Source organism: Triticum dicoccoides, chromosome 4A (genome assembly GCF_002162155.2).
Source record: "Triticum dicoccoides isolate Atlit2015 ecotype Zavitan chromosome 4A, WEW_v2.0, whole genome shotgun sequence".
In the NCBI taxonomy this organism is placed as follows: Eukaryota; Viridiplantae; Streptophyta; class Magnoliopsida; order Poales; family Poaceae; genus Triticum; species Triticum dicoccoides.
This window is the reverse complement of record NC_041386.1, coordinates 64,827,486-64,842,196: the sequence shown is the minus strand read 5'-3', so window position 1 is coordinate 64,842,196 and position 14,711 is coordinate 64,827,486.

The window sequence follows — 14,711 nt, the reverse complement described above, 5'->3', positions numbered from 1 at the left end:
TACCTAGCCCCCCCAACCTCTCATGCGCACGCATGCACGTTGTATATCTAGGTCACTCCCTCGAGACTGTCTCACTCTTTCTTCCGCACAGCGGGCCACAGTCGCTCAATCTTGCTCTCTTTATCCGAGTCTCGTTTAACCTTGTTTTCTTTCACACACAAATGATATATCTACCTGTTCGGCCTCGATCGACACACTCTATACTCTCTCACGCAGATTGTCTATCTAGGTCAGTCCATCCAAGCCGCCGCCACTCTTTCGACCTCATGGTGGGCCACACTCACTCAAGCTCTCTCTCTCTCTCTCTCTCTCTCTCTCTCCGTATGTATCGATTGACCTCGCTCTTTCTCGGACAAAAACGATATATCACCATGTTTGAGCCCAGTTCGACGTATTCACATTGTATACTCTCTCACGCACATCGTCTATCTAGGTCACTCTATCCAACCCGTCTCACTCTTTCGATCGCACGGCGACCCTATGTGATCGGTTGGCCTTGCTTTCTCCCATGCACAAAATATATCTACACGTTTGTGACTGGATCCTCTCCCAAGCTCTATCTTACAGGCCTCACCCTTGCCAAAAAGCTCAATCGGACAATATCTCTCCAGAGCATATATATTTGTTCAATGAATGTCAGACCACACTCACTTTGTCTCTCTATCTATATGTCTCTCGATTGACCTCGCTTTCTCACACCGTATCTTCCACGTGTTGAAGCTACTACCTCTCCATCCCTCGCAAAGCCGGAGCTATTTACATTGCGAGGGGCACTCCAACCTTGGATTAATTTGTGTAGGCATTGCGAGGGGCGTGCCTACCCCCCAGGCGCGCCCTCCACCCTCGTGGGCCCCCTGTTGCTCCACCGACGTACTCCTTCCTCCTATATATACCTACGTAACCCCAAACGATCAGATACGGAGCCAAAACCCTAATTCCACCGCCGCAACTTTCTGTATCCACGAGATCCCATCTTGGGGCCTGTTCCGGACCTCCACCAGAGGGGGTATCCATCACGGAGGGCTTCTACATCGTCTCCATAGCCCCTCCGATGAAGTGTGAGTAGTTCACCTCAGTCCTACAGGTCCATAGTTATTAGCTAGATGGCTTCTTCTCTCTTTTTGGATCTCAATACAATGTTCTCCCCTCTCTTGTGGAGATCTATTCGATGTAATCTTCTTTTTGCGATGTGTTTGTTGAGACCGATGAATTGTGGGTTTATGATCAAGTCTATCTATGAACAATATTTGAATCTTCTCTGAATTCGTTTATGTATGATTGGTTATCTTTGCAAGTCTCTTCGAATTATCAATTTCGTTTGGCCTACTAGATTGATCTTTCTTGTAATGGGAGAAGTGCTTAGCTTTGGGTTCAATCTTGCGGTGTCCTTTCCCAGTGACAGTAGGGGCAGCAAGGCACGTATTGTATTGTTGCCATCGAGGATAACAAGATGGGGTTTTCACCATATTGCATGAGTTTATCCCTCTACATCATGTCATTTTGCTTAAGGTGTTACTTTGTTTTCATTAACTTAATACTCTAGATGCATGCTGGATAGCGGTCGATGAGTGGAGTAATAGTAGTAGATGCAGGCAGGAGTCGGTCTACTTGTCTTGGACATGATGCCTATATACATGATCATGCCTAGATATTCTCATAACTATGCTCAATTCTGTCAATTGCTCAACAGTAATTCGTTCACCCACCGTAAAATACTTGTGCTCTTGAGAGAAGCCACTAGTGAAATCTATGGCCCCCGGGTCTATCTTCATCATATTAATCTTCCAATACTTAGTTATTTCCTTTGCTATTTACTTTGCTTTTATTTTACTTTACATCTTTATCATAAAAATACCAAAAATATTATCTTATCATATCTATCAGATCTCACTCTCGTAAGTGGACGTGCAGGGATTGACAACCCTTATCGCGTTGGTTGTGAGGATTTATTTGTTTTGTGCAGGTACGAGGGACTCGCGCGTAGCCTGCTACTGGATTGATACCTTGGTTCTCAAAAACTGAGGGAAAATACTTACGCTACTTTGCTGCATCATCCGTTCCTCTTCGGGGAAAAACAAACGCAGTGCTCAAGAGGTAGCAAGAAGGATCTCTGGCGCCGTTGCCGTGGAGTCTACGCAAAAGTCAATATTCCAAGTACCCTTCACAATCCTTATCTCCTGCATTACATTATTTGCCATTTGCCTCTCGTTTTCCTCTCCCCCACTTCACCCTTGCCGTTTTATTCACCCTCTCTCTCTATCCTCCTTCTCTTTTTCTATTCGCCTCTTTTCCGTTTGCTTGTCGTTATGGCTAGTCCCTTATCTTCTCCATTGTCTCTCGAGAATGAAATTCTAAATTTTAAGCAAAGGGAGGGAGAAAATCTAAAAGACGCTTGGTATAGAATTTGCAATGCTCAAAATAGATCTACCAGGAAGCAATCTACTTCCGTTCTTCTTCGCAATTCTTATGTAGGCGCTACTCCTTGGCACAGATATGTCCTTGATACTATTATCAGAGGGAACTTCTTGGGTAGCCATACTTTTGATTCCTAAAATGCTATGATAGATTTGTTTGGCTCACCCCCTCTTTTGGTTAATGGAACTGTATTAACTTTGGAGCATGTTATGCAAAAGCTCCAAATTATTTAAAATAAGGTTTCTACGGTAGAGTTAATTGAAAATTTGGATAAAAAGATCCACAACCGAATCTCTCAATATGGATCTAAAGTAGGAGTCACTTTGAAAAATATTAAAGAGAAGGAACCCATAGTTAATGAGAAAATAAATCACGATTCCACTAGGATTGATAAACTTGAGGATATTATTACCAACTTGGGAACCGCTTTTTCTTCCGTAAATAATACTCCAAGTCCTCCCACTAAAATTGCCAAGCTTATGTATGTTCCTAAAAATAAGGGTGAATCCTCTAGTAAGGAAACTGCGGTTCTCAAATCTATAAGTATTCATCCCAATCTTTTTGCAATCATTAAGGCACCATTTGTTACAAATGAATTTTTCGATCTTGTGCCTAAAGCTTTGATAATCAATAAAAAGAAAGAAATTTCTAAAGATGGTAGATGCCTCATTGAATAATTGCCAACCAAAGATGGCGATACCTAAATCTATCCTTGCTTTTTATGCCTAGCTAGGGGCGTTAAACGATAGCGCTTGTTGGGAGGCAACCCAATTTTATTTTTATTCCTTGCTTTTTGCTCCTGTTTAGTAATAAATAATTTATCTAGCCTCTGTTTAGGTTGTTTTTTGTGTTTAATTAGTGTTTGTGCCAAGTAGAACCGTTGGGAAGAGTTGGGGAAAGTCTTGATATCTTGCTATAAAAAACAGAAACTTTAGCGCTCATGAGAACTTCTGCCATTTTTATTTGGAAAGTGCTATTTAGTTAATAATTTTTGCAGATGACTAATAGATAAATTCCTCACGTCCAGACATTTATTTTAGAATTGTTGGGGTTCCAGATCTTGCGCTAGCTACAGATTACTACAGACTGTTCTATTTTTGACAGATTCTGTTTTTCGTGTGTTGTTTGCTTATTTTGATGAATCTACGGATAGTAAAATAGTTTATAAACCATAGAGAAGTTGGAATACAGTAGGTTTAACACCAATATAAATAAAGAATGATTTCATTAAAGTTCCTTGAAGTGGTCTTTTGTTTTCTTTCGCTAACGGAGCTCATGAGATTTTCTACTTTAAGTTTTGTATTGTGAAGTTTTCAAGTTTTGGGTAAAGATTTGATGGATTATGGAACAAGGAGTGGCAAGAGCCTAAGATTGGGGATGCCCACAGCACCCCCAAGATAATCTAAGTACACCTAAAAGCCAAAGCTTGGGGATGCCCCGGAAGGCATCCCCTCTTTTTGTCTACTTCTATCGGTAACTTTACTTGGAGCTATATTTTTATTCACCACATGATATGTGTTTTGCTTGGAGCGTCTTATATGATTTGAGTATTTGCTTTTTAGTTTACCACAATCATCCTTGCTGTACACACCTTTTGATAGAGCCATACATGATTTGGAATTTTTTAGAATACTCTATGTGCTTCGCTTATATCATTTGAGTTATATAGTTTTGCTCTAGTACTTCACTTATATATTTTAGAGCACGGTGGTGGATTTGTTTTATAGAAACTATTGATCTCTATTGCTTCACTTAGATTATTTTGAGAGTCTTAAATAGCATGGTAATTTGCTTAAATAATCCTAATATGCTAGGTGTTCAAGATTAATTTTTCTTCTTCTTATGAGTGTTTTTAATACTAAGAGAAGTTTGATGCTTGATGATTGTTTTGAGATATGGAGGTAATAATATCAAAGTCGTGCTAGTTGACTAGTTGTGAATTTGAGAAATGCTTGTGTTGAAGTTTGCAAGTCCCGTAGCATGCACATATGGTAAACGTTATGTAACAAATTTGAAACATGAGGTGTTATTTGATTGTCTTCCTTATGAGTGGCGGTCGGGGACGAGCGATGGTCTTTTCCTACCAATCTATCCCCCTAGGAGCATGCGCATAGTGCTTGGTTTTTGATGACTTGTAGATTTTTTGCAATAAGTATGTGAGTTCTTTATGACTAATGTTGAGTCCATGGATTATACGCACTCTCACCCTTCCATGATTGCTAGCCTCTTCGGTACCTTGCATTGCCCTTTCTCACATTGAGAGTTGGTGCAAACTTTGCCGGTGCATCCAAACCCCGTGATATGATACACTCTTTCACACATGAACCTCCTTATATCTTCTTCAAAACAGCCACCATACCTACCTATTATGGCATTTCCATGGCCATTCCGAGATATATTGCCATGCAACTTTCCACCATTCCGTTTATCATGACACATTCATCCTTGTCATATTTCTTAGCATGATCATGTAGTTGACATAGTATTTGTGGCAAATCCACCGTTCGTAATTCTTTCATACATGTCACTCTCGGTTCATTGCATATCCCGGTACACCGCCGGAGGCATTCATATAGAGTCATATCTTGTTCCAAGTATCGAGTTGTAATTCTTGAGTTGTAAGTAAATAGAAGTGTGATGACCATCATTCATAGAGCATTGTCCTAAAAAAAAGAAAGGCCAAAAAAAGAGGCCAAATGAAAATAAAAATAAAAATAAAGAAGGGACAATGCTACTATCCTTTTTCCACACTTGTGCTTCAAAGTAGCACCATAATCTTCATGATAGAGAGTTTTTTGTTTTGTCACTTTCATATACTAGTGGGAATTTTTAATTATAGAACTTGGCTTGTATGTTCCAACAATGGGCCTCCTCAAGTGCCCTAGGTCTTCGTGAGCAAGCAAGTTGGATGCACACCCACTTAGTTTATTTTGTTGATCTTTCATACATTTATAGCTCTAGTGCATCCGTTGCATGGCAATCCCTACTCCTTGCATTAACATCAATCGATGGGCATCTCCATAGCCCATTGATTAGCCTCGTTGATGTGAGACTTTCTCCTTTTTGTCTTCTCCACATAACCCCCATCATCATATTCTATTCCACCCATAGTGCTATATCCATGGCTCGCGCTCATATATTGCGTGAAAGTTTATAGGTTTGAGATTACTAAAGTATGAAACAATTGCTTGGCTTGTCATCGGGGTTGTGCAAGATGAGAGCATTCTTGTGTGATGAAAATGGAGCATGACTAAACTATATGATTTTGTAGGGATGAACTTTCTTTGGCCATGTTATTTTGAGAAGACATAATTGCTTAGTTAGTGTGCTTGAAGTATTATTATTTTTATGTCAATATGAACTTTTATCTTGAATCTTTCGGATCTGAATATTCATACCACAATTAAGAAGAATTACATTAAAATTATGCCAAGTAGCACTCTGCATCAAAAATTCTGTTTTTATCATTTACCTACTCGAGGATGAGCAGGAATTAAGCTTGGGGATGCTTGATACGTCTCCAACATATCTACAATTTTTGATTGCTCCATGCTATATTATCTACTGTTTTGAACATTATTGGGCTTTATTATCCACTTTTATATTATCTTTGGGACTAACCTATTAACCGGAGGCCCAGCCCAGAATTGCTATTTTTGCCTATTTTAGGGTTTCGAAGAAAAGGAATACCAAACGGAGTCCAAATGGAATGAAACCTTCGGGAACATGATTTTCTCACCGAACATGATCCAGGAGACTTGGACCATGCGTCAAGAAACAAAGGAGAAGGCCACGAGGTATGGGGCGCGCCTACCCCCCAGGCGCGCCCTCCACCCTCATGGGCCCCCTGTTGCTCCACCGACGTACTCCTTCCTCCTATATATACCTATGTAACCCCAAACGATCAGATACGGAGCCAAAACCCTAATTCCACTGTCGCAACTTTCTGTATCCATGAGATCCCATCTTGGGGCCTGTTCCGGAGCTCTGCCGGAGGGGGTATCCATCACGGAGGGCTTCTACATCATCACCATAGCCCCTCCAATGAAGTGTGAGTAGTTCACCTCAGACCTACGAGTCCATAGTTATTACCTAGATGGCTTCTTCTCTCTTTTTGGATCTCAATACAATGTTCTCCCCCTCTCTTGTGCAGATCTATTCGATGTAATCTTCTTTTTGTGATGTGTTTGTTGAGGCCGATGAATTGTGGGTTTATGATCAAGTCTATCTATGAACAATATTTGAATCTTCTCTGAATTCTTTTATGTATGATTGGTTATCTTTGCAAGTCTCTTCGAATTATCAGTTTGGTTTTGCCTACTAGATTGATCTTTCTTGCAATGGGAGAAGTGCTTAGCTTTGGGTTCAATCTTGCGGTGTCCTTTCCCAGTGACAGTAGGTGCAGCAAGGCACATATTGTGTTGTTGCCATCGAGGATAACAAGATGGGGTTTTCATCATATTGCATGAGTTTATCCCTCTACATCATGTCGTCTTGCTTAAGGCGTTACTCTGTTTTCATTAACTTAATACTCTAGATGCATGCTGGATAGCGGTCGATGAGTGGAGTAATAGTAGTAGATGCAAGCAGGAGTCGGTCTACTTGTCTCGGACATGATGCCTATATACATGATCATGCCTAGATATTCTCATAACTATGCTCAATTCTGTCAATTGCTCAACAGTAATTCGTTCACCCACCGTAAAATACTTATGCTCTTGAGAGAAGCCACTAGTGAAACCTATGGCCCCTGAGTCTATCTTCATCATATTAATCTTCCAATACTTAGTTATTTCCTTTGCTATTTACTTTGCTTTTATTTTACTTTACATCTTTTATCATAAAAATACCAAAAATATTATCTTATCATATCTATCAGATCTCACTCTCTTAAGTGGTTGTGTAGGGATTGACAACCCCTTATCGTGTTGGTTGCGAGGATTTATTTGTTTGGTACGAGGGACTCGCGCGTAGCCTCCTACTGGATTGATACCTTGGTTCTCAAAAACTAAGGGAAATACTTACACTACTTTGCTGCATCATCCCTTCCTCTTCGGGGAAAAACCAACGCAGTGCTCAAGAGGTAGCAGCCATTAACACCGCTTGTCATGCATCCAATAGGCTCTATCTCCGCAAAGGCTTGAACAAGACTCCATATGAGATACTCACCGGCAACAAGCCCAACCTCAAGTACTTCCGGGTGTTCGGTTGTAAGTGTTTCATTCTCAAGAAAGGTGTTCGTTTGTCTAAATTTGAGGCTAGAGCTCATGAGGGCATATTTGTTGGTTATGCTACAAACTCTCATGCTTACTATGTCCTCAACAAGTCCATGGGACTCATTGAGGAGACGTGTAACATGGAGTTTGATGAGAATAGCGGCTCCCAAGTGGAGCAAAGTGGTACTTGTGATGTAGGTGATGAAATTCTTCCCCAAGCCATAAGAAGAGTGGGTGTTGGTCATATCCTACCCATTGAGGAACCTCTTGTGTCCGAAGGAGAAGGACAATGTTCCACTCAAGTGGATCCATCACTAACCCAAGACCCACACACTTCCGAAGAACAAAGTGAAGGCCCTCAACCAAATGAACAAGATCAAGGGAAGACCAACCTCGAGATGGCGGTGAACCACCAAGTGATTCCCAAGGTCAAGTTCTTACCACCGAGCAAGTTCGAGATCTAGAGCATGCTCAAGATCAAGAACAAGCTCAAGAGGACACTCAAGATGATCAAGTTACCGCTCCTCAACTCTCTCTTGAGGAGGAATTGGATCGTCGTGTGATACGTCTCCAACGTATCTATAATTTTTGATTGTTCCATGCTGCTATATTATCAATCTTGGATGTTTTATAACCATTTTATAGTCATTTTATATCATTTTTGGTACAAACCTATAGACATAGTGCCAAGTGCCAGTTGCTGTTTTTTGCATGTTTTTTACATCGCAGAAAATCAATACCAAATGGGGCCCAAATGCAACGAAACTTTACGGAGATTTTTTATGGACCACAAGACACCTAATGGGCCAAGGCTATGCCTGGGGGGTACTCCGAGGAGAGCACAACCTACCAGGGCGCGCCAGGAGGCCCAGGCCCGCCCTGGTGGGTTGTGCCCACCACGGGTGCCCCCTGGACCTCCTCTTTACTCTATAAATACCCCAATATTCCAGAAACCCTAGGGGAGTCAACGAAAATCAATTCCAGCTGTCGCAGAGTCCAGAACCACCAGATCCAATGTAGACACCATCACGGAGGGGTTCACCACTTCCATTGGTGCCTCTCCGGTGATGCGTGAGTAGTTCTTTGTAGACCTTCGAGTCTGTAGTTAGTAGCTAGATGGCTTCCTCTCTCTTGTTTGATTCTCAATACAATGGTCTCTTGGAGATCCATATGATGTAACTCTTTTTGCGGTGTGTTTGTTGGGATCAGATGAACTTTGAGTTTATGATCAGATCTATCTTTTTATATCCATGAAAGTTATTTGGCTTTCTTTTATCTCTTAAATGCATGATTGCTTATAGCCTCGTATTTCTTCTCCGATATTTGGGTTTTGTTTGGCCAGCTTGATCTATTTACCTTGCAATGGTAAGAGGTGCTTTGTAGTGGGTTCGATCTTACGGTGCTTGATCCCAGTGACAGAAGGGGAACCAACATGTATGTATCGTTGCTACTAAGGATAAAACGATGGGGTCTATCTCTACATAGATAGATCTCGTCTACATCATGTCATCATTCTTATTGCATTACTCCGTTTCCCCAAGAACTTAATACACTAGATGCATGATGGATAGAGGTCGATGTGCGGAGTAATAGTAGTAGATGCAGGAAGGAGTCCGTCTACTAATCTTGGACGTGATGTGAGGGAGTCCTGGATTAGGGGGTCTCCGGACAGCCGCATTATATCCTTTGGCCAGACTGTTGGACTACGAAGATACAAGATTGAAGACTTCGTCCCATGTCCAGATGGGACTCTACTTGGCGTGGAAGGCAAGCTAGGAAATACGGATATGTATATCTCCTCGTTTGTAACCGACCTTGTGTAACCCTAGCCCCCTCCGGTGTCTATATAAACCGGAGGGTTTTAGTCCGTAGGACAACATACAATCATACCATAGGCTAGCTTCTAGGGTTAGCCTCTCCGATCTCGTGGTAGATCAACTCTTGTAATACTCATATCATCAAGAATAAATCAAGCAGGACGTAGGGTTTTACCTCCATCAATAGGGCCCGAACCTGGGTAAAACATCGTGTCCCCTGCCTCCTGTTGCCATCCGCCTTAGATGCACAGTTCGGGACCCCCTACCTGAGATCCGCCGGTTTTGACACTGACATTGGTGCTTTCATTGAGAGTTCCTCTGTGACGTCTCCGTAAGGAAGGATGCCTCATCTCGTTGTTAAAAACAACATTACCGCCGGGGGAGCTCTCTGTCGGCGAAACTCTCCGGCTAGGCAGTTTCGTCATGACCGCCTGTTCGGCCGCTGCACCGACAATGACTTCTCGGGTCATCAAAAACAGCTTCCACGTCGGCTCGGAATTCGCCGAGCAGATAGATCCAATGGAGATCTCTTCCCTAAACGAACTCTTGGATCACATTGCTGCCTTGGGAGTCGCTACGAACTATGATCTGATTGGGCTTAAACCCGATCAAAGGGAGATTAACTCTCCACCGGTCACCCATCATGTTCCGGTGGTGGAGGAACAATGCAGCGATTCTTCCTCTATCTTGAGGACTAACTATGTCTGAGTTCCTGAGCTCTCCGAGCCGGATACCCGTTTATGGGAGGACATCACCCAAACCCGAACCTAGAGTCAGGCAGCGGCCAGACTCAGCGGGCAACACCGGAATCTGAACTTCCAAGATCGGAAACCCCTCGGCCCCTGGGTCTCAGATCGGGTAGGGGTCTGGACTCAAATCCACCCACCCACCCATACATAAACGATCTTTCCCACATCAGGCAAGAGCCCCTTGAAACAGTACATCATTATTGGGCCAGATTCCTCCTTGTGATGAACAAGGTTAAGGACTGTCGCGAGGAAGATGCAGTCTCACTTTTCTGCAATAACTGCACACACAAGGTAATCCTTAACGCCATAAGTTGCCGTGACATATCATGCTTCGCCGACTTGGCGTCCATAGTACGAAAGTACTGTGCGATGGAAACTGCCTGGAAAGCCGAAACGAAATTTTGGGATAATCTGGCTCTGAATATGCACCCAGTCCGAGGTAAAAGGGTGCACTATCATAGGACACTGAGTTCATTACAAAGAAGCAAAAACCCTCTACAAGGCACGGAACCATATTGGAGGGATTGCATAACGGACCCTGCAAAATTCATAGCACAGCGGATACAATACCAACGCACAGCCTTAGAGCATGTTGGATACTCCGGCAGGTGGCCAAAAGTGGTGAGGATCTTCTTATCCCAAATGCCACAGAGCACCATCCCGTGGATAACAATACGGTATTAACAGTCTTTGAGACCTTCGCGTCAAATAATAGGCACAAGCGAACACTCTGCAACATTGCCGAAATCTGCCACGTAGCAACAATAAATCTATGGAGTGACACAGCTATTACCTTCAATGCTAGTGACGAACCTAAAATCCGAACAGCCCGAGCACTAGCCGCACTGGTCCTCAGTCCAATCGTGGACGGCTTTCGACTCACCAAAGTACTCATGGATGGCGGCAGCGGATTAAACCTCATCCATGAGGAAACTCTTCAAAAAATGGAAATAGACTGGAACCGCATTGAGCAAAGTAGCACAACCTTCAAAGGAATCATACCCAGTCGGGAAGCACGATGCGCTGGGAAAATCACACTAGATGTGGTATTCAGTATGCCAGAGAACTATAGGTCCGAAGAAATTACATTTCAAGTGGCCCCGTTCAGCAGTGGATACCACGCCCTTTTAGGACGTGAGGCGTTGAAGATCTTCCAAGCCGTACCCCATTATGGGTACATGAAGCTCAAAATGCCCGGGCCCAATGGAATCATCACTCTCGCCAGTGATCCGGACACAGCACTCCGCGCCGAAAAAAACAGCCGCATTGGCCCTCGAGGCATTATCTGAAGCCCTCTCGGCCGAGGAATTAACCACGCTACGCTCCACAGTGGACAGGGACGACGTGATACTCGATAAGAGATCCCTTCCCCCTCCCCCGCATTGATCAAATTATTGATGCTACCGCAGGACACGAGTCATTGTGTTTCCTCGATGCATACTCCGGTTACCACCAAATCAAGATGGCGGAGTCCGACCAAGCCGCAACGACATTCATCACACCATACGGTCCCTTCTGTTTCAACACAATGCCTTTTGGGCTCAAAAACGCTGGCGCAACATATCAGCGCATGATTCAGACATGTCTGGAGAAACAAATCGGCAAAACAGTAGAGGCATACATAGATGATGTGGTCGTCAAAACCAAACACGTCGAATCTTTGATAGACGACTTGAGGCTCACATTCGACAACCTCCGAACATATGACATCAAGCTCAATCCGGAAAAATGCGTTTTCGGCGTGCCAGCCGGAAAGCTCCTGGGTTTCATTGTCTCTAGTAGAGGTGTTGAAGCTAATCCGGCCAAAATCCGAGCTTTGCCACAGTTGGCTACCCCAACAGACCTCAAACAAATCCAGAAGTTAACTGGATGTGTGGCGGCTCTAAGCCGCTTTATCTCCCGCTTAGGATAAAAGGCATTACCCCTTTATCGCCTCCTTCGGCGCATCGAACACTGCGAGTGGACGGGTGCTGCCATAGCCGGATTGGAAGAAATAAAAGCCATAGTGGCAACAAACCCAATCCTGGTCGCGCCAAACATCGGCGAACCAATGCTATTATAAATTGTGGCAACTCAACAAGTTGTAAGCGCAGTGCTCGTCGTCGAACGAGAAGCGGACGGACATAAAATCCCTCTTCAAAAGCCAGTATATTATGTATCCACTGTCCTCACTCCATGCAAATCACGGTACCCACATTATCAAAAGATAGCCTATGCAGTATTCATGGCATCCCGGAAACTGCGACACTACTTTCAAGAGTGTTCGATTACAGTAGCCTCGGAGGTGCCACTCAATGATATTATAAAAAACCGCGACGGCATGGGCCGGATTGCCAAATGGGCCATTGAGCTCCTCCCGTTCGACATAACATACAAACCTCAGCGAGCCATTAAATTGCAAGTATTGGTCGACTTTGTCGTCGAATGGACGGAAGCCGAACTCCCTAAAGAGTACAGCGCATACTCCAATTGGATTATGCACTTCAACGACTCCAAAATGCTGGCTGGACTGGGGGCTAGCATCGTCCTGACGTCCCCAATCGGAGATACAGTTCAATACGTACTGCAGATACTGTATACAGACTCCAACAATGTAGCCGAATACGAAGCCCTGTTACATGGTCTTCGGATGGTAGTTTCCATGGGCATTTAGCGCCTGGAGGTGCGCGGGGATTCGAACCTCACAATATCCCAAATAAATGGAGACTTTGATGCCAAGGATCCGAAGATGGTGGCCTATCGTAATGCTGTCCTAAAGATGTCAGCTCGGTTCGAGGGGCTCGAATTTCACCATGTGGCTCGGGAAAACAATCAGGTGGCGGATATCCTCGCCCGCATCGGCGCAAAATGCGGTGCAAGCCCCCCAACACCTTTTTAGAGAGGTTGTTTAAGCCATCCATGGTATGGGAGGGGGACACCGGCAATATTAGTCTGCACCTGGCCACAAAACTCGATACCGAACACTCTGACATAATCGGAGGCTCTACCACCGAAACAACACCTTCAGCCCACGTAATAATGGACATCATAGCCCCATGGACAGAACCATTCCTGGCCTATCTAACTAGGCAGGAACTTCCGGAGGACCAAAATGAGGCACACTGCATAGTGCGGCGATCTAAGGCCTACAAGGTCCATGTGGGAGAACTGTATAAAAAAAGCACTATCGGAGTCCTTCAAAGGTGCATCTCTGAAGAGGAAGGGCGGAACCTTTTGGCAGAAATTCACGCCAGACTCGTCGGCCACCACGCTGCAGCCCGAGCTCTTGTAAGCAAGGCCTTCCATACAGGATTCTATTGGCCGACGGCCCGGGCAGATGCACAGGACTTGGTCCAATGCAGCGCCGGTTGCCAGCCTTTTGCAAATTCAAGCCACATGCCACCCACCGCCCTCCAAACAATCCCCATTACGTGGCCCTTCGCGGTCTGGGGGCTCGACATGGTTGGGCCCCTTAAAGGGGGAACCCACAAGAAAAATACTTACTGGTCATGGTGGATAAATTCACCAAATGGATAGAAGCCAAACCTGTTAAAACAGCCGAATCCGGACCGGTGATAGACTTCATATCCGGGGTTGTACACCGTTATGGTATCACCCACAGCATCATCACTGACAACGACACAAACTTCACGGCCGATGAGGTAAAACTCTGGTGCAGCAAAATGGGCATCAAGCTCGATTATGCTTCAGTCTATCACCCACAAACCAATGGCCGAGTTGAGCGAGCAAACGGTCTTATGATGAGCGGCATTAAACCCAGATTAGTGCGGTCCTTAACGGAGTCTAACACGCACTGGGTAGAGGAGTTCGACTCCGTACTCTGGGGGCTGCGGACCACGCCGAATCATAGTACCAGACGTACACCCTTCTTTATGGTGTACGGCGCAGAGGCAGTCTTGCCCTGTGACATAATTCATGACTCACCTCGAGTGCGCATGTACGAAGAAAGAGAAGCCGAGCTCGATCGGCAGGACAGTTTGGACACCCTGGAGGAGGAGCGCGACGTGGAAAAAGCCCGTTCCGCATTTTATTAGCAACAGGCTCGCAAATACCAAACCAGAGAAGTACGGGCCAAAACTTATAACATTGGCGAACTAGTTCTACGCCTGCCGGATAAGAAAAACAACAAGCTCGAGCCCAAATGGGAAGGTCCCTTCACTATTGACCACGTTCTGACCGGTGCAGTGTACCGTCCGCGGGATGCATTGAATAATCGACTCGAGCCGAACCCATGCAACGCGGCCAGGCTCCGAAGATTCTACGCCTAGCGCCGGACTCTATTTCGTCTCCTTCCTCTGTCCATTTTTTTGCATATACATTATCTGTCTTGTTTTTCTTTCTTTATTTCTTTTATTCTTTCTCTAGGCCTTCAAGGGCCAACTTGTGCCTCGCTTGCACATTATAGATGCGCTAGCCGCGCTCATCATACCTGGGGGCTTCTTTCACAGAAGCTTAATTATTTATCTGGGCCGCATGCCCCGCACATGTGTTATACTTCCGCATGTACCTTTTTT